This window comes from Benincasa hispida, chromosome 12, assembly GCF_027475165.1.
Source record: "Benincasa hispida cultivar pf3 chromosome 12, pf3_genome.v1.1, whole genome shotgun sequence".
Lineage (NCBI taxonomy): Eukaryota > Viridiplantae > Streptophyta > Magnoliopsida > Cucurbitales > Cucurbitaceae > Benincasa > Benincasa hispida.
This window is the reverse complement of record NC_143489.1, coordinates 78611317-78634739: the sequence shown is the minus strand read 5'-3', so window position 1 is coordinate 78634739 and position 23423 is coordinate 78611317.

Genomic DNA, 23423 nt, shown 5'->3' with positions numbered 1-23423 from the left:
TAAGAGTTCACACTGTGAGATTCATGCTCGCTTCGTGTCACTTGGGAGTGACCGTCATTCGAAAAGTGTTTGCATAAGTCAATAGCAAGGTGAATAGGGGAAGTAGTTCATAGTAAGTGGGCGAAGGATGTGTGTCAATGTATCATGCGGTCTCTTCCATTAGTTTGGACCGTGAGATTCCTATGTTGCGTCTAATTATTATTTTTAGGCAACATAAGCTAGTTGTTTTACGGTGGCTATCCCCTCGGAGGGTTGTAACATGGGATTCGAAACAACTCAAATTCCAGAAATGGATTGGATTTCTTAGGTTGATTCCCAACCTTGACTTTTCAATTCGGTAGCATTGTTAGGGCCGACCTCTGGGGTCTGAAAATGGAGGGTTACACTTACAAGAGTTACTAAGTGTTAGTAAGTCCTTGACAAAAAACGATAAGTAAAGAACTATAGGAATAAGCGTTATTCTTGAATTAGTATTTAATGAAGAATGTTTTGCTTCAGTGAAGAAGTATTTGATTGCCTCTCGGTAGCATATATTCTGACTCACTAAAATATCGTTGCACATAAATAATGAAATTTCGGTATATTATTACTTTTGCTAAAATTTGATTGGATTTAAAAGCAATTCATTAATAGAATTTGTTTATACTTTTAGCATGACTAGCTCATTAGTACAATTATTGGCTTCCGAGAAACTTCATGGGGACAATTACGCTACATGAAAATCAAACCTGAATACAATATTGGTAATTGATGATCTGAGGTTCGTTTTAACTTAATAGTGTCCTCTAAACCCCAGCTCAAACGCAAATCAAATTGTTCGGGAAGCATATGACAAGTGGACAAGGGAAAATGAAAAAGCCAGAGCCTATATTCTTACCAACATATCTGATGTCTTGGCTAAGAAACATGATGACATACATACCGCGAAGGAGATTATGAAATCCTTGTGGGGGGATGTCTATCTTTCTCCCTTAGACATGATGTCATCAAATACGTTTATAACTGCAGTATGAAAGAAGGGATCTCTGTTATAGAACATGTCCTGGACATAATGGTCCATTTCAATGTGGCAGAAGTAAACGAAGTTGTCATAGATGGGAAAAGTCAAGTCAGTTTTATTCTAGAGTCTTTCTGAAGCTTCTTACAGTTTCGCACGAACGCGATGATGAACAAGATAGAATATAATTTGACTACTCTTCTCAATGAGCTTCAGACTTATCAGTCCCTGCATATTTATTGAGATCGAAATTTGGTGGTGCATGCTTTAGCTTTGGAAGTTCTTGATGTTGTTGAGGTTGATGCCCTAAATCTTGTGGGTCTTATAGTTGTATTGTATGGTACAGACAATTTATTTATCTAATATAATCTAAGATATTTTATTTGACACTTAATAGCATTAACCCACAAAATCAATAAACTAAAATCCAAGGTTATCTTCTGTAATTTAAACATAGACATTTTATTTGAAATTTAATAGCATTAACCCACAAAACCAATAAACTAAGATCCAATGTTATCTTTTGTAATTTAAACATGTATGTAGAGACATACAAGTGGATCGTGTTTAAGTGATAACCTAAACAGTCTGTAGTAGATGGATAAGATTGGGTACCTTGTCCAAGTGACACTACGAATACGATCCATTTTGTAGTTATTACAATTGTTGTAAAGTGCTACATATGATTTGATTATGATTATTCATGTAGAGACATGTAAGCAAGGGTGTTTTATACAAAAAGTTGGTATAAGACCGGACCACGAAATGAACAGTCTCACTATAACACCGTTGATAAAAGATACTTACATTTTACTAGGACGACCATAGGTGACTTGACCTGAATCCTTAGTAAGTTGTGAACTCCTGCCACTAAAGATGATCCTTTAATTTGTATAGGTGAGAGTGACCTATATCGCCGACTTAATATGCCTTCTATTTTGGAGATTCGTCTAATTGGGGAGCTGGGAACGTAGCTTCACAAGAAGGAATTCACCCTTTTCCTTACTGATAGGGAAAGTAGAGAAATTGCTCCTTGAAAGGCTGATTTCGAGACTTGAACAATGTGGCATCACACCCTTTCCTGGGCTGAGAGAGGTTTGGTCATAGTTGAACTATGACTTATTATTCATTAGATCGATCAGTTGTACTTAAGGAGTTAGATGTAACTATAGGGGCAAAACGGTAATTTTGGTTCAACTGTACTTACGAGTAATTTGTGAAGGATCAAAGCACCGTTGATTGGTCATATCCAATTGACACAAAAATATTTTTGCAGTGCGAAGAGTGCAGTTCTCGGTCTTAGTAGAGTGATCAGCAGTTAATGGAAATTTGTTAATTTAATTAAAGAGTTTAATTGATTAATCAAATACCATTGAAGCTTCAATCTATAGCTCTATAAGCTCCCCTCTCGGTAGCTCAACTGAGATTAATGAGAATCCAATTAATTTTGGATTAATTTGAACTGTTCAAATTAATTGAGAGAACTAATTATTTATAATATAATTAATATAATATATTTGATACATTATAATATAAAGTTTTATTTGAGAGAAAATAAATATTTGAATTTAATTCAAATATAGATCATATGAATGTGATTCATATAAATATTATAGGTTAAATTTAATATGAACTTGATTCATATTAAAGAATGTCAAATGAGAGAACATCAAACTATAGGTTATATTATATGATATAGTATAAACTATAGTTTATATGTTATATTAGATATAACATATAGTATTATATATATAATTTATTTTTAAGTTTTTTAATTTTAAATTAATTACAAGGAGGGAGTTATGGAAATAACTTCCCTCCCCCGTCTTCTCTCAATATATCGTGGAAGTGGACAGTTTTTTTAGATATATGTCTTTTTCCTTGTTCACGCAGAGATCAGAAGGGTTTTCCCTCAATTTTTGGTTGCGTTGCAAATTTTCTCTAAAAAAATTCTCTCTTCCCTCCCTGCCAAAACTATCACGAAGACCACAAATTCTCGTGGATTTTCACCTTATAAAGAATACCAAGGTAATCCGGTGGTGGTGTCCAATTTGGGTTGCTGTGTTTTTATTGGGTATTCGTGAGTTCGTGGAACAAGGAATTCATTCGAACAGTTCGTGACGGGAGAGGATTTCATGAAGTGATTGGTCCTCAATAATAAGTCTATTTTAATCTCTAATTTTCTCTCTTCTTTGTAGAAACATGTTATAATTTGAATGCATATATCATTGTTTCCATTCTCTGAATTTTACGTTTTTATATAAATAAAATGAAATAAAATAAAATGGACCACAATCCACTTCCACATAGGTGTTTGCACATCATTCAGATGCTCCAAGTAGGGAAGGTTTTTCTGTGAGGATCATTCATCTTGCTGAAAGAGAGATGTCTATAGTGGGTGTCTCTCAATTATTGTTTGGTTTGCTATAAAAAGAATAAAAAAAATAAAGATGAAAATTGATACATGTGGTCAAATTTGAGCTATCTTGATTTTAATTATTTTAGGGGATGTTTGAGGTAAAAAATAAAATAATGAGAAGTAAAAAGTTAAAAAGTTTAGAAAGTTGTGAACGTTTAGGACTCACAATGTAAGGAATTGATAACATATAAAATTGATGTTTTTTTTAGTAGTGAAACCCATCAACTCGATCGAACAAAGAGTTAGGATTCACAAGTCCTATTTTTCAACTCCTACCTTACAATTTTTTGGATCTCTATTTACTTATATCGAATGAGAATATAGGAATAAGATTAAAACTTTCCATTGATCATGTCTACTAAAAATACAATAACGAGATTAATTGGTAGACATATTACCAATTTCAGAATCCTTATTTTTTTTTTTGTCAATTTTTTTTTTTGAAAATCCTTATTCCCGACTATATTCTTCATTAATTTCATTATTATTCCTTGTTATGTGAGCTCCATTACATTTTCATTGATTACTTTAAATTTTTATTTTTTTTTCTATCATATGTAAATTGAAATCCACAACATTTTTTTAAAATTGAAGTTTCTATTTAATTTAAATAAGTGATAATTTATTATAATTTGTCAAAAAAAATTTATTGGATGGCATATACAAATAAAACTTATTTATATTTTTCTAATAGGAATGGTTACTCTATCCTGGCTGATGTGGTTTTATTTTAATTAGTAATCATTTATTATTACCAAATAAAATTCATTATTGCTAAATACAATTATGTTAATATTTGTTTAATTCATACATTTTTTTAATTAGCTATTATTTATTAGTATTACTAAATCAATTTTAGTACAAATCACTAGAATAAGAAACTTTCTAAAAAAATTATTAAAATAAGAAATATCACTATAAAACAAATAGCAATTTTTCATTACTAATTATTGAGTTATGAAAGTTATATTGGCAGTTTAGTTATTCATTATATAATTGCATTGTTTCTAAATCTTGTTCTAATTTATGATCATTTAATCAACATCCATGAGTTACACTAATTCTAATTTCAAACGATTGACTGTATATAAACATCAAATAAATAACATTTCGATTTTGATTGAGTTTGGTATTGTGTCGTGGATGAAAAAGTAAATACTTATTTGGCTAAGTATGAAGACCGACCTATAGGGTCGGCCATCAACCAAAGTTATTTGGCTAAGTATGGAGGCTCATAAGATCGGTCATGAAGTCATAAGTTTATTTCGCTAAGTATGGAAACCGACCCCATAGGGACAACCATAAAGCTTGTAGAAGTCGACTCTATGAAAGTAAAGATTATGTGTCTAAGTGTTACACTTTTGCACGTGCTTGGGTCACTAATGAAATATACCCGACGATTTACAACGGTTAGTAACGGCTTGATTAATAGTCCGAAGAATTGGTTAGCGAATAATTGTTACGAAACCCTATTTTTATATAATCAAGAGGACTCTTGACATTTGAGGTGCCATGAAATACATTCACACTTCTATGCTCTCTAACTCTCTCTAAACGATAACCGACTTGATCATCAAAATGTTAATGGTCAAGTATCATACAGATACGAGCTTCTTTATTTATGGGACATTTATTTGATTCTCTCTTAAATTTACAAATTTATCGTTGGTACCAAATTTTGATATTAATCGTTTGAATTCATTTTGATTTCTAGTAGGAAACGATAATCTTAAAATAAATTTACCGACAAAGGTACATTTTTATCACCGTAGGTTTATGGATTTTGGACTTTGTCTTCAAAACAAATTTATGAGCCTTCCTGTACTTGTGGCCTATCTTCTCTACTTTATCACTTTCAAAGCCAATTCTCATTTTTCTCTCGTTTTTTCTCCTTTTCACATTACTTAAATAAGTTGAAATTTGGAATTTTCAAGATGGTTAAATTTTTGTCTGTTTATTTGGGGAAAATTAAAAAGATATTATCCTTTTAGAAACTATTTAGAAAAATATTGTTGTTTTCAAACTATTTGTAAAAATATTGTTTTTTTTTTAAATAAGTCGAGGGTTGAAAATTCGACCTAGATGGGTCGAATTTTGAACCCTCGACCTTCCCCTTTCCCTTTACTTTTGCACGTCGAACTTTGAACCCTCGACCTTGTCCTAACATTATTATTGAGTCTGTTTAATTATCATTCTCCGAAAGACATTCTCCATTCCGGAGACCTTTCTCATAACACTCATAATTATTTGATGTGTTAAAAATAATTTTGTATTGGGAGAGAACGAAAGAGGGAAGAGTAAGAGAGAGAGCGAGAGTTTGAGAGCGAGAGCGAGAGCGAGATCGAGATTTTGACCGAGAGCGAGATATCCGTACAAATTTTCCTTTTTTTTCTTTTTTTAGTTATTACACATTCCACCTTCTTCTTTCTTTCTTCCTTTCTTTTTTTTTTTTTAATTTTCCATTTTATAAAAACAATTTCTAAAAATATTTTTTTATTATTTATAATTTTTTTTTTTAAAAAAAAAAAAAGAAAAAAAAACTCCATCATAATCTTGATACCAAATGTACAAAAGGAATCCAAGATCCTTATTGTAAAATCTTTTAAACTATTGACCTCACTACTGTGATTAAAATTTCTGTTCTTTATATCAATAATACAATCTTATTTATAGATTTGCATGTGAAGGTTTTGCGTGTTGATTTGATTTATTATGTCCCAAAATTATTATCTAAAATATGTAAATTTGACTATTGAAGTTTTTTTTAACCTAACTTTTTAAATTTAGACTATCTGATGTTATTATTTATGTAAGTGACATTTAAAAGCTTCTATATCAAAATAATTACTATTCATAATATATAAAAAGAATAAATTAAAAAAATAATATCTCATAAAAATAAAAAAAATGTAAATTAAATATCTCATTTATATAAAAATAATTACAAAAATCAATGTGTCCCATAAGCCGGACGTCGTCGATTTCGAGCTGGTTGTCGTCGTCGACTTCGAACTTGAGGTTGCTCGGGTTCTTCTTGATGTTGCTTCATAATATAAATATTCATTATGCTCTCCACGACCCCGACCATGTCCATACACATATAAAGACGAAGGACCAGCCTCTGAGTCATAATGTCCTGAACCAAATGCTGGCATCATCATCATTGGACTAATCAGTTCGACTCTGCGTCTGCATCATAGGGGACAACTCTTCCACATTATGTGCAACCTCATCAAACTCATCCTCTTCCCGAACAAGTCCTCTACGTCTAGGAGCTGGTGGAGGAACAATAGGTATATCGTATATATAATGAATTTCCTCCATATAGCTTTGGTTGTCACTACATATAGCAAGAACCTGGTTCGGATCATTCGCAACCTCACGGAGTCAACGATTGTTCAATCTCTGTGAATTATAAAACAATTAGACAATATTTAAAATAAATTTAAATTAAAAATAATTAGATAATATTCATTTACCAGATGACCCACAGCTGCTCTCGGACGAGTGACGTAGCGCCTTGTGATATTATTATACCAATGAATATATTCTGGAGTGACATCTGTGTCAAACTGTTCAAGAGAAACCCCACTGCAATAAACCTTGCACGATAGTGCCATCGCACTACCAAATGTGCAATTTTTTCGGACCAATCTCCAATCCTTAGGTCAATATCATGCAGTACGGGTTCAGTATTACAAGGCGATGGGATATCCTGCTGAAAACGAATTGTCTCATCACCCTGTCAGGAAGATGCCACTCACCAATGTGAAAACATATGAGAGGACTCATCGTCTGCCATATGTTTTGACCATTCATACAAAAATTAGGCAAATTATACATAATAATTTTGTATGGCTCCCAAATAACCTGAAACACAAAATATTATATTAAAGAATATTAAAGACAAATACAATAAAAATGTGTATAAAATAATCAATTAGGTTTAGTCTAATGTACCTGTTCAAGTTAAAGCAGATCAAACATGTATCTATACTAGCTGACTACATGTGTGGCTGTCCTAGTCACACAAAATTTGTCTCTCCACCTAAATTTTTAAATTGATAATTTATAATTTAAATTAACTAAATCAGTGATATAAAAATTAAATTGAATTAAAACAACATACCGAGAACCGTAGGCTCGTCCAACCAATTGAGCGTCATTAACATGTTGTAGCTGTGGAACCATTGTTGGAAATCGCTCCCAAGCCCATAGTTGCAAAAGTATGAGAGGCTCAGCTATCTCTCGAACCTCAGGTCTTGTTGCTTTGCATAGTTGTCTATACAACCATGCCAAGCATACTCCACCCCACGAATACCACCCCGCATCATGGAGGTTAGCTAACAGCGGCAGGAACATCAAATGAACAAAATGACTTGATTTATCTGAAAACAGACTTCCACCATCTATAAGCTCATGAAATTGTGTTCCTAACCATATTAAACTTAACCTCGATCCTTTAATCTTGTCGGTAGGTGGGATCGCACCGAGGTACAGTTGACAAACTTCTAACCAGTCATCGTACATCACTCCGGTGACTGGCTCACCGTCAACAGGTAACCCCAACAACACTTCTATGTCTTGTAGAGTGATAGTGCACTCTCCAACAGACATATGTAATGTATGCATCTGAGCCTCCATCTCTCGACCAAGGCTGTGATCAGATGCCAGTCCAACTGAATAAATCCTAATATGGCAACCCCATAGAATCCAGATGTGCGCAGTAGCGGTAGTATTCGTGGGTGGAGCGGGATAATGCGTTGGAGAACTGTCTTTCGACGCCTGCAAAATATTTCTCCAGTAGTACGATCTCGCCATACAACAATGATCGATGAATGGACTGTCGTACAAAACATCGGGATCAACATCGGGATCAACAGGTCCTGGGTTTAAAGCCATGATCTGAAAAAAAAATATTTATTTCTCAATTAAAAAAATATTTGTTCTCAATTAGAAGAATAATATACAACTTAATTAGAAGAATAATGTACAACTTTATAATAAAAAAATGAATATACAATAAATTTATTTACTTTCCAGTAGAAATATATATATATATATATATATATATATACACATGACCAATGAGAAAAAAAGCTAGTAATCATTAATGAAAAAATAACAACAATAACAAAATTTTGAATTGTAAGAGAGAGCGAGATTGAAAGCGAGATTGAGAACGATATTGTAAGAGAGAACGAGATTGAGAGAGCGAGATTGTAAGAGAAAGCGAGATTGAGAGCGAGATTGTGAGAGAGAGCGAGATTGAGAGCGAGATTGTAGGAGAGAGCGAGATTGTGAGAGAGAACGAGAATGTAGGAGAGAGCGAGACGCATACATTCCATAGACGTTGGAGATTGTCCCATCCTACAATCTCGCTTGCAATCTCGCTCTCTCCTACAATCTCACTTGCAATCTCACAATCTTGCTCTCTCTTACAATTTCGCTCTCTCTTACAATCTGCTTCACCCACTTATCTTCCTTGTCGATGGTTGAAGTTTCGACTTATGTAAAACTAGCGAGATTTCCTTTTCCTTGTCGAGGGTTGAAGTTTCGACATACCCTTGTTTCCAAGTTTTTCTTTGTTTGTCGAGTTCTCAAAGTTCGACCTCTTCATTAGTCGAATCCTCAACCCTCGACTTCTAGCCTCGAACTCCCAAAACAACAATATTTCTCTAATAAGTTTTGAAAACAATAATATTAATATTAAAGATCCGTTTATTTGTACCCACAAATACTAAATCCCCAATTCACATGTCAGAATAATTTTGTTTTGTTTACAAGTTTTACTATATATTATAATGAAATAATATATAGTGTATCTCAAAAGGGATTTTTGGATTAAAAAAAATCATTTTTGGAGATATATTTTAAAAAATGTCTTTAATTTTGAATTTTCTCAATAAAGGTTTTTAGTATTTTTTTTTTTTATAACAAATTGCCTTTTTTCTTTTTTCTTTTTTTATTTCGTTTTTCATCTTATATAATTGTGTAATTATGTTTTTTTTTATTAGTGAGTCATCTTTATTCTCCTATTTTCAAAGTTCCTTAATAATCAAGAGATAAATACATTTATTATGGAGGGAAAATGAATTTACTATGGTTTTTTTAATTTTTATTTGGAGAGAGAAAAAGAATTATATATATATATATATATATATATTATTTTCAATTTGAAAGAGAAAATACTTTATTTTATTTTCATTTCACGGTTTCTAGCGTCTCTTTGTTTTTCATGTTTGGGTTTTAATATCATATGATATATACCCTTGTTTATTTTGAGTATTATTTGTTTTAATGTAATATATTTCATTGTTTATTTGGTTTATATATTAGGTATTTATGTATATACTTAGGTATCACTTATGACGGTAATATATTCCTCCAATGTTCTGATATGTATGTCAATATACCTTGGAGCATATATAAAATTAAGAGTAGATTTTACAATATTCAAAGTTAAGAGTAGATAATACAATATACAAAATTAAAAGTATATATTGTTTAATCGAATTTCTTTATCAATTATCTCATGGTATATAAATCACATATTGACTTAATGTTCAACATAAATCGCAGCATAAATCAGATAAACAAAGGTATATAGCCCAATATAGAATTCGCATACATCAAATAAAGGAATACATATTGACTTGGAGATGTTTATAACATATATATATATTTAGGGTTTAAAAAAAAGTTCTCCTCTGTCATAGTGCGGCGGATCTATATAGGCAACACGAACAAAATTCATCTTCATCTCTCCATCTTTATATTGGGGTTTATAACACATAACCCTCCATCTTCATATATTCTTCTTCTTCAACTATGGCCGCAACAGATCTCTCTCCCTATGTCGTCAACTGGATCTACTCGCCCCGTCGTTGTCGATCAAATTTGCTCGTCCCGTCATGTCGTCGATCAAACCTGCTCACCCTTTTGCCGTCAATTTGCCAAATGTTGTCTACACCGTCGATTCATCCCACGTCGTTCATATCATCTCATGTCGCGCCGTCAGTTCATCCCACGTCGGTCGTCTCTCGTCATCAGATCTACTCGCTATTGGGAATAGTGTTCTAAATCTCCTTGTAATCTCGTAGTTTGTAAACTCTGTATAAACATATTGATGTTAATAAAATAAGTGTTATTTTATAAGCATATACTCAATCCAATAAACTAAGATCTGAGGTTATTTCATGTAATTTAAACAAGTATGTAGAATATATGAGTGAATCTTGTTTAAATAATAACCTAAATGGTTTGTAGTAGATGAATAAGGTTGGGTACCTTACCCTAATGGCACTACGGATACGACCCACTTTGTAGGTGTTACAAGTGTTGTAAAGTGCTACAAATGATCGGATCTTGATCATTCATGTGGAGACATGCGAGCGGGGGTATCCTATACAAAGAGTTTGTATGAGACTAGACCACGAAATGATTAGTCTCTTTATATAACGCCGTTAATAATAGAGACGTACATTTCACTAGGATGACCATAGGTGACATGACCTAAATCCTGAGTGAGTTGTGAACTCCTGCTCATGAAGGCGGTCATTTGATTTATATGGGTGGGAGTGGCCAGATTGTCAACTCAACAATTCTACCATTTTTGGGGATTCGTCTGATTGGAGAGTTGGGAACTCAGTTACACAAGACGAAATTCACTCCCTCGATGTAGGGACAAGCAGATAAATACAGAGGGTTCTCGACTGGTGGTGTCCGTGCATGAAGAAGGAGATCCACGAAGTATTTGTGGCTAGTACGAGGGATTACTTGAAGAAAGATTCTTCAAAGGTGAGGTTTCTTAGAACCTGTTTTCTTTGTAAAAACATGTTGTAATTTAACTTTGAATGCGTATCTATTTGTATGTTTACTGTAAATTTTGTATTTAATAATCAATAGAATTTGGACGATCCGCTTCCGCTCAAGGATCTCCTCATGTCGAGATTCCTTCACTCGACCCACGTCATCTGTCTCTTTCTTGTAACTCACACCATCGGAAGGAGAAAAGAGAGGGAAAGAGAATGAGAAAAGAAATGAAGGAGGAAGAAATGTCCATGAATCATGGGGAAGAGAGAATATATGCATGAGGGAAAGAGAATATGCATGGAGAAGAGAATATATGCATGAAGGAGAGAGAATTATATATATATGTGTGTGTATATTGTGTGGCAGGCAATACCTAAATTGTAAATAGCCACTGACATTAGTGGAAAAATAAAGTTGACATTAGTGTAATATAACCCTTATTTTTAGGCATTTTATGTAGAAATTGTGTGTCACCACATTTGCATTTGTTCAATATTAGATTATAATTTTCTAAAACCATCCATAAATTTTGAAGAATAATTTCATTTAATCTTAATTGGTATCACAACATATTCATTATAAAAAAAATAGTTTAACATAATAGACAAACAAATATACTAATGTAATGGGCATGGCATGGCTAACATTTCATCCCTAATTATCTATACTATATTAAAAAAAGACAATAAGGAAGAATTTTTACCTTCCTTTTTATCTCTATATTTTTAGTGAATGACTACTTCACCCTTCTATATTTAGGATACGAGTACTCTTCATTTGGTATTTGTTGAGTGTATTAGGAGAACAGAGTTGCATTCTTATGTCGACGAGACATAATTCATTAGATGCAAATGGTTATTGAATTGGTTTATCCATTCATGTACGAATGTGATACATGTAGAAAATATGACTATTCGGGTTTAGGTGTCCATTAATACTCTTCAATCTTTGAAGACGACTCTTCGAGTTTAGGTGTATATTGATGATATGTGTGTAAGTGATTACACATTAAATGAATGTATTGTATGAATATAATCCATATAAAAGGCGACTTATCAAGTTTAGGTGTTTATTGAGACTTTTGAAACAATAAAGATGAATTTACTTTGTAAGTAGTTAGCGTGATTTGCAATTAATAAAAATAAATGAATTTTCAACATTCACACTAAATTTTTTTAAAAAAATAAAAATAAAACCTAAACTATTAAGTTCATAAACACGTACAGTAAATCATTACTACTAGCAATTGAAGTTTCTTTAATATAAAAACTCTATAAACTTATAGATTAAATAAATATTACTAAATTTTTAGGATTAAATTTATGGTTTAAACAACTAGATTGAGACTGAGCGTTGAAATGTTGTCTCTTTTTTTTTTTAATTCATTTTTTCTAATTTAAAATGAACGACTTTAATTACAAATAAAATAATTAATAAAAAAATAATTTTGTAATCATTATTATTTCCTTTTGTTTTCCCATAATTATATTTTTCTTGAATTTTGCAATGCACGCCTTTGTTGAAAATTGAAGTTCGGTTGAAGTTTTGGAAATTGACTAAAATTTAATCTCTCTCCGACTTTTGGTGGTTTGAATGATAATATTAAAATAGACTTGACATACTTTTTCTTTTTCTTTTTCTTTTTATTTTTTTCCCTAAAAAAAGATTCTTAAAAAAATGCCCAATTTTCCCACGAAAGGAATGTGGATCAATTGAAGACAAAAGATAGGGTTTTTTTTTTTGGTTCTCTTCTACCAATCAAGATTCTTTTCTTCTTTTAAGAACATTTGCAAGGATATCAACAAATTACATCCATTTTTATTTTTTTAATAAATTATATTCGACTATAGTTAACTATTCTAGAAGATTCTTGAAAGTATCTAAAATATATGGTAAATATATTAATTGTACTAATTCTCTAAAACTATGTTACAACGTCTTACAATAAGTATCTAGAAATATCTTAGGTATTTTTTAAAATCCAAAAAGTTTTAGAAATTTCTTTTAGATCAAGTTATACTCGTAGAAATATCTAGTTATCTATAATATCTAAAAGGAGCTATAAGGAGAAATATTTGATTTCTCTTTTTGTCTTTTTTTAGTAATTGGTCATACGATAAATCATTAAAAAAAAAAAACTTATGATTCACGTAAATTAAATTTATCTTTAATATTTGATTTGAAAATTTATCATTAAAAATTAATAATATCATTCACGTGGATCTAAAATACATATATCTTTTTATTTCTCTTTTAGTTGGAGATAAATAAATCATAAATATAAAATAAAGGTTTTTTCTTTTTAATATTTGATTCAAGATCACATATAAATTCCATTATTTTGTATGTGTGGGAGAAGATATCATTCTTTGCAATTCTTCACTCATTAGGTACTCAAATTCAAATTTATTTTATTGTGTTTTATATTATTAAAACTCCTATTTCAACTTTATATATATATAAATTTCATTTCCTTACGCACATGTTTCTAATTAGTAGATCTAAAAAGAACTTGAAAAATTCTGTTGCTTGGAACTTCAAAGATCTCATACATTATAAATAACTAGAGTGTGGAAGAGAAAGTGAGTATAGTGAACGAGTGAGCAGAGAAATAATAAAAAAAACGTTCATCTTCGTACTTTCTTAATTAAAACTGTTTTGTTCTATGTGATTATCTCCTTTTCTTTTGTGCTAATTTCTTTATTAATATCGCTATACCATTTTGTATGCCTATTGAAATTTCATGGTTAAATTTTAGGTAAAATATACAAAACAATTATAAATCTATTGCTTATTATTATCATTATTATTATTTGAATTATCAACTTTTATCTTCAAAGAAATTTCAAATTGTTTTTTGTATAGAACAGTCACTAAAAGTTGATATATGGTTCACTAAATTATATTCAATTAATATATTTTGTTTGGACATTGGTCACACCCACTTAGATGACAGGTGAAACATGACAAAATTAATTTTTTCCCTGTTATCCATGTTTTCATAAATCAAATCATTTTTTTTTTTTTAAAAAAAAAATAGCTTTTGAAAATTTGTGTTTTGTTTTTAAAATTTGGATAAACATCTAACCTTTAAACTTAAAAAAAAATGCAAATCATTAGACAAAAATGTGAGAAAATAGGCTTTATTTCTAAAAACAAAAAACGAAAAACGAAATGGTTATCAAACATAACTTTGAACTCTAATATAATTGATGTGGGTGAACTTTATCCCAATTTGATTATAACTCAACTAATTTTGGCACATTCTTCGGATCAAACAGACAAGAATCTCTCACTCCAAATGTTATCGAACTGATTTTTTTTTATTTAATTTATTTTATATATGTCAAGAGGATAGGAATTTAAATCCGTTCACTTTAGATATTGAAAGAAAAAACTTAAACACTGTATTTCGTTTCCTTTAGCAAATATAAAATTTGGTAGAAATCTTTAATTATTATGTCGTTTTTAATAACACAATTGCGACCAATAACAGAATTATTTTAACGTGTTTTTTTAATATATATATATATAATAAATATTGGGTACATGGTAATTAATGTCATTATTTGCAAAAACCAAAACTTTGGTCGGTAGATATTAATAATGATATAAAATTTAGTACATTTCCGTTTTGCAATTTTAAATTAGTCCAAAATAATTCATGCCAATAATTGATAGAATTATTTTTTGGCCAATTTAAAAAATGAGTAGGAAATATAAGTTTCATTATTCACAATAACTAACGAAAATTACTGGGTAGATTTCAATAAATTTTAAAATATATTATCAATAATAGATATCAATTCTGTCACTTTTGAAATTATTCTAAAAAGAATTCAAAAAATTATTGAAATGTATTGTGAATAATATATGCAGCAATTAGCATACATATAATTACTAGGGAAATTGTATTAAATGAAAAAAAACTAGCTCATTATCTATCAATATAGCAAATAATTTAAACTATTAAAATGACGATTTGATTTTCTCTTTTATTTATTCCTATTTTACTCCTGAAATGCTTTGGTGATTTTCTATGAAGCACAAATATTTTATGTGAGGCAAAGAATCAGTATCAGATACGTATTGGATACCGATACTTTCACATACTTTCCAAATACGTATCTGACACGCGATTTGATGTATTTATTTCTACGCGTATTTTTTTTAAAGAAAAAAGACAAGTAACTCATCTAATCTTTTCTAATCTAAAACTAGGTAATCTATTTAAAAAGCTCACTACCCTAGACTAGAGTCATCTAATCTTCATATTCACATTTGAGTTTCCACAAAGTCCACCAAAATATAAACAATTTGGATATCTTCAGCAATTCAATAAAGAAGTTATTCGTTTATCTTCATACTTCTCCCTCCAATCTTCTTCTTCTTTGCAATATGAGTCACTTTTTTATTGCATTTTATTAGCTATTGTACTTCAACATCTTAGATATTGTTTTTTTTAAATTGTATTTCAATGTCTGTATTTTATTTTGTGCTATTGTTATTAACTTGTATGCTAAATTTATCTATATCCTAAATTTATCTATATCCTAGAAATTTTTAAAGAAAAAGAAAATGCATCTTCAATGTATCAGTATCCTTGTTTTTTAGAAATATATATTAAAAAAAATGACGCATCCTTAGACGTATCCGTATCTTAATTTTTTAGAAATTGACGTATCCGTATCGTGTAGTCATATCTGTGTTTGTGCTTTATAGATGATTTTTTTTTTTTTAAACGAAGGATCTTTTCGGATCACATTTGTGATTGATGATCCATTCTCCATAATTATATGAAATATAACATTTTCACAACATGCTATCGCATTTTTATACCTTATCATGTTAGGGATGACCATGTTTACCGTAGCTTTAATGTGATGGTAATCTCTATCACAATCTTCATAACACATTTTATAACGTATTGCATTAGAGATGACTATCTAGCCTAAAAACACAATAAACTCTGAGAAATAAAAATCGTGATAAAGATGGTCATTGCGTTAGGATTACAATACATATAATCATCCTTAATGCGATAAGTTACAAAATATAGTTGCCTGAATTACTATTATATAATGTGAATTTGATTATTTTACCCTTTTTTTGACAGAAAATTATAATGTAATATCACGTTGGTTTTAAATAATTAATTCAATATTTATGATTATAATAGAAAAAAACTATACGATCCGATCGAGCTTAGCTCAAACCCTAATTGACACGATTCTTCTCTCTAACAATTGAAGATTCATAATTGTTATAGAGGATTAAGTCAATGCCACAATTAATTTGTAGCAACACTGATTGAATATTTTAATAATTATTAAATAATAAATAATTATGTAAAAAAATAGTTATTAAATAATACATCGAATTAATTTAAAGTAATCGCACTTAATTTGGTTTGAAATTTTAAAAATAGTTATTATTGCACCTTAATGCTTGCTATTGTCTTTATTTGAATTTGACGGTGAAAGAAAAGGGCACGCTTTGAATCTAAAGAAAACTAAAATTTGGGAAAAGGATGTGTATTTACTACACTAAGCCCCACGTACCTTTCCGTAATCATAATAGTAAACAAAAATAATCGTAAAATATAATTAGATATTTAAACTTGGGAAATTGTAATGGATAGGGGAAAAAACATAAAGCTATTTATAAATAATTTTTTTAAAATTGAAAATATAGCAAATATATACACATATATATATAAAACTTGCTTTTCGATTTTTTTTTAATTTTTACGATTCTACCCTGATTTGTGTATCAATAGGTATATCTAACATACTTTGAACTTGTTTAAGGCCCAATATCCTATCTAGGGAGATCATATAAATATCACCGTTTAGTCCACTGATATACTATTTCTCATTTTCATTTCCTTCAACATGTGCATAGTAATCCCCATTTAACAACTCTCTCGGCTTCTCCACCTCCCACTTCTTACGTCTCCTCCCTTCTCATACCCGATCGTCACTCTCTCCTCCATTCTTATGGCCCACTAACGTTTTTATTTCTTTGTTATTTTCTCGAGTTTATTTCATTATACTTCGGGTGTGATTTTTTTTCACTATATCCATTATATTTTATTAAGAAACCATGGTATTTCAATTAGTTCTATGCATCCATTTTTTACCTTCAATTTACATACATCATTTTTTCCTTCAGTGTCATGTGATAGAGTTTATTAATAATTTATTATCTATAAATTATGTCATTTAAGTTTTCATTTTTATATGCTTAATATATTATTATTTATATGTATAATACCTATTAAAAGAATCACAATATTTTGCATTAAATATTTGTACACAATTTTTTCACAAAAAAAAAAAAAAAAAACTCTTCATATACAACATCAATATGCAAAATCTATTATTCAAAAACCCATTATATAACCTAATAGAAAACTCATTCTTGAATATATATGAGAAAAAACTCAACGAAATCCCTAAAATCAAACAGAAGCAAAAACTTGTTTTTTTTTAAATGCCTCACTAAAATATTTAACTGATCATTCATAACCTTTTAGTTTTCAATCTTTTTAAAAATTAAATTTATAAATACTACTTTCACTCGTTTATTTTTATTTTTTATTTGACTTACTTTTGAAGACTCTTTTCAAAATTCACACACACACACACATATATATATAGTATTAAAAAGTGGAAAATATTTTACAAAAAAACGTTGGTACGTCCATCCCTGGCTTAGAATTAAATTTCGTAATTTTAAATGTTGGTATTTCGTTGACTATTTACGATTAATCTAAAATTTTGATTGGATTTTTTAAAACAACAATAATAAATAATTATTTAAAAAACAATAATTGAATACAAAAATTGAATTGATACAATAATTGAATTATAAGGTTAAAAGAAATAGTGTTCATATAGGCAAATTATTTTATTATACAAAAAAATAAACTAGATAACACTGACATATAAACTTTGCATCCCAAACATAAATATCAGAACTCTCTAGACATCAGAACTCCAGACATCCTATATTATCCCAGTGTTCCAAACAATCCATTTTATATTTTGGTATATCAGTCAACTGATATACATTATGTTAGGTATATCAATTAATTGATAAACTTTATTTAAAGAATATTATTTATACAACTAATATATCATGACTTTAATTGTATTATGGTCAATGATGTTTGTTCGATTATGATAAAATTATTTGTATCTTTTGTTTCGTGTTGATATAGAGTTATTTTCATTCAATTAGTCCAATTTTAATGTTGATAGTATATGTTAAATACATTCATTTTGTCAAGTGTTATACCATATGTAAATTATATTAGTTAATTTGTTTTATTTTCAAACTTTTTATATGATTTTAACGGTATATAAGTGATATTTAATTTGGTATATCAATTATATAACAAATATTTCATATGTCGTATACTAATTGACTTATATAACTGCTTTAGAAAAAAAAAATACATATCAATAATATTATTGATATATCAAATATCAAATATATAATTTAGAATCATACCTAAAGTTAACATTAGACTTTTAATTGTATATTAGTACTAATGCAAAATAATTTGCAAGTAGATCATTAGTATATCGATGATATATCATAATAAGCTGAAAATGCAATATTAAGCATTTGGTGTATCAATAATTTATCAACACTTATTCAAATTTTATTTAAATTGTAACATAGATGTAGCAATAGTATATCAATAATTATTAAAAATTAATTTTATGTACATTCTTAGTATATCAATAGTATATCACTCATGATATAAATCCATTTTAAGTATTGTATTGGTGTATCAGTAGTATATCAATACTTTTAAAATCTAATTTCAAGTATGTATATTATTAGTGCATTAGTAGTTGTAATTAGGTACTTATTCAAAATTCATTTAAAGTATAGATTAGTTTATAAATATTGTATCAATACTCATAAAAAATTAATTTCAAATACATCATTAGTGTATCAATATTATATCAACATTTATTCTTAATAAAATTTTAATTATAATATGGGTGTATTAGTATTATATCGACATTGACTCAAAAATTGTTTCAAGTATAAAAAACATTTGTATGTCATATTAGTATATCGGTACTTCATAAAAATAAATTTGTTCAGGTGTATCAATTATATATGAACACAGGTTCAAAATTGAATTTAAAGTATAACACTGATGTATCAATAATTTATCAACATTAATTCAAAATGGCTACTAACATAACGGGTTGAGCTATTATAAGCTGATTATAATGTACTAGAAAAAGAATATTCTATAACAGAAGAATAATAGTTGAAATTAAGTTCACGAATAATAGTAAATGAATTACCACTTCTCGACTGATAAATATGATTTATGAATGATAATTTTGGTATATCATTGTATAACTTACATACTTTATGTTGGTATATTAGTCGATTGATACACCAATAAGGGTAAAAATGAAATAATAAAAAATAGAAATATGATATTATTGTTCCTTTTTTGCTATATTTGTAAATTTTGAAATATTGTTGCTAAATTTATAAATTTAAGTATATATATATATATATATATATATTATTCTTGCAAGTGTCTTTTAAATTTTGTGAAAAAACTTCTTTTTCTACCATCTAAGTTTTGGATCTAGTTTATTTAGTCCAATACCCTTGTACCACATCTTATTTAAATTATTACACAAATCAATTTTAAAGGACTAAATTTAAATTTTTTCTTTAAAACAATAGTTGAGTGACTAAATTTTAAAATTAAAATTAGATAATTAAAAAAATGACTATAATAAAATTGAATGCAAGGATAAGGACCAAAATCATACTTTAACCAAAAAGATTAGGATGAAAACTAAAATGAATATTGGAAAAAAGTTTAAAACATAGGGAATATTCGTTAAATTTAAAATTTTAAAAATGAGAGATTATATAAATATATGAAAAATAAAATTTAGGGGTGTATATGGGTTGGGTTGGGTTGGATTGGGTTGAGGGTATTTTTCGGACCAACCCAAAAATTCGGGTTGATTTGATTAACAACCCAAATGATCCAAATAAAGTTTCTAACCCAACCCAAGGTTGTTGGGTTATATTATTTTTTTTATTTTTAATGAAAAATATGTAAATTTATATACAACGACTAATAACTAAAATCTCATAAAATTTAAGATGCTGATCAAATATCTATGATATTTATTGTAAACTTTAAATAAAGGCAAATATAATAACAATTTTAAAAGAAAAATATTAAAAACTCAAAAATTAATCCATACAAAGAAATCAAACTTTAAACAAAGAGGAATATATATATAAAATTATTTGAACCCTAACCAAATTTAAAGTCAGCGAGCATAAAAATGGTTTGAAGATGCTATTTATGAAGTTCCTAACTACCAAAGCTAAATAAAGTTGATGTCCACACCACCAATCTTTTATTTTTCTCAACTACTTTTTTTTAAAATTGTACGGTATTGTACCAAAAGAAAATATTAATATTGTTATTTATTTATTATTTAGGCCTAATTTGCCAAGTTGTCGGTTGCTTTTTATTTTTGAAAAATTAAGTATAGAGACACTATTTTTATATCTAATTTTTTTCTTTGTTATCTACCTTTTACCAATAAGTTAGAAAACTAAGTCAGATTTTGAAAACTAAAGAAAAAAAATAGTTTTTAAAGATTTGTTTTTGTTTTTTAAATTTAACTAAGAATTCAACAATTGTAGTAAAAAAAGATGCAAATCATTATAAGAAATGGAAAGGAAATAAACTTAATTTTAAAAAATCAAAATAGTTACCAAACGTGGTCTTAATTTTACTTTTTTTTTACCCTAGCCTTTTTTTTTCTTTTTAACAAAAAGTGAACATTTGAGTTATGTTTTGGAAAATCATATGATCAAATCAAATGTACTCCATTTTGTGTGATTTTTTTTTTGTATTTTTTATCATTTTTCTTAAAATACTTAAAATTTAAGTTATTTATTAAAAATAAAAATTAAGGTTTTTAATGACTTTTTGGCTTAAAATATTGAGTATTATTAAAAAAAAAAAGAGGATAAATGATGCCTTTAGGTCATGAATTAAAAAGAATGTTGTAAATAGTTTTTGGCCCATCATCAGTAACCTTAGTAAAATGCTAACTGTACAAATGAATTAATGAGATATTAATTATTTTAAGCTCAATTTTCATTTATGTGACATGTTTTTATTTACTTGGCTTCTTTTTTTCCCCTTTAAAATGAATCAAAATTCTCTCTCATCTCTTCCTACCTAACTTGGCCTTTGCCATTTGATTTTGGATACCATTTATTGACTTAATGAAAAAAAAAATTACCAACTTTTGAAATTTACTGTTTCTTTTTTTCTATTTTAGGTATCATTTTATAGAAATTACTAATTTGAATTTATTCAATTTTCTTATCATTTACATTGCTTCTAATAGAGAAAGGTGTGTACATTATAGTCTTGACTTGCTGACTTGTGATATAATTTGACTCGTTGTTAAAGTAAATATTTCTAATCAATTAAGTGGTTGGAGGTTCGAATCTACCTCCTACATATTGTGGAATTTAAAATAATAAATAAATACAACCTCCATAAAAAAAATTAGGACTTAAGAATTTAAAAACAAAGGATTCAATGAAATATAGTTGTATGTCATGTTTTTAGATATGTGTTTGATAGTAGATTCATAAATTTAATTCTAGTTTAAACAATTATTTAAAATATGATATATTTATAAAAACTAATTGTAGTTATCCACTAATATTTAGTTGACAATAAAGTATTATTAATTTATCTTTAATATGATTTATGTTTAAACAAATTACATAATTATTATTTTGTAATATTATATAATTTACAATATATTACATAATACATATTATAATTTTTTTAAAACATGAATTGAGTTTATAATTTGGATAAAATGAAAACATAAAAATGTTGTTTTCAGAATTTGCACAATTTGGATCACAAAATCCGAATAAATTTTTTAAAAATAGAATTTAGATTGTCTGTCAAACACATATTTACAGAATTCAGTGAATTAAAAAACATAGAATAGAATTTGGATTCCTGACCAAATAGATTCTTAAAGATTCCAATTTCTACCGTTACAAATTATTGAAAAAAGTGATGTCTTTATTTGAACTTCAATATTTTATAATTTCGTATTAACTTGCCAACTTGAATTAAAAAGAAAAAAGAAGTGAGAATTCTAAATGTCCATGCTATTGAATAAAAAGACAAAAGAAAACAAATTTTTCTTAAGAGTAATTAGAAAAAATTGGATGGCAATGACTCAATATGTTAAGAATGGACTGCATCCTATTTTTGGTATGTTGGTTAGAATTGGCTTTGTCATAGTATTTTTTTTTCACATAGATTTTGTCTAAATATTTGAATTAGTCAGCATTATTTTTAGCCAAGCCTCTTGAATTGAGCCTAGCATGAAAAAATTTACTAATTATCACTAAACTGAGTTTACCTTAGTAATTCTTTTTAGTTTAAAATTGTAAAAGTGAAGATTGAACATCGACCTTTGAAATGATAATGGGTGTATTATCTATTGAATTATTAGGTTCATATTCACTTCAAAATATTTGATATATGGATCTGTTTTGTGTTAGCCATAATTTGTATACCCCTAAGCATGATTTTTATATGTAAAAAAGCTTGCTTTGAGAGTGATAGTTGCTGGTGGTTTGGATATGGCGACATATCCATTGATATATCAATAAATCAAATGGTTTAATTTCGATATTAATGGTATCTTTTTAAAATGCTCGTAAAAAAAAAAATCGTATATCTAATTCAATATGAATATAAATATTAATAACAATATATTCATAACTTAGTTGGATTGTAAAAACAACTTAATTATTAATCTAAACAAATTTTCTAATTTTTTTACTTACAGAAATATTTGTTGATATCGATATTTTATCGACATATATGTAAAATTGAAATATCGATAGTTTAATCATTGCTTGTCATGATATATTTTGTTAGCGTGAGGAGTGTATCATTCTCTAAATTAGATTTCCACTCATTGGCTTAATTTATTTAGATAATCAAATTAATTCAAGATGGGAGAGCATATTAGTGCAAGTAAATTAAACAAATAAGGCTGATTTTACCAACTAATTATAACTATACAAGTTAGTAAATTGATAATATCAATGTTGACAACCAAT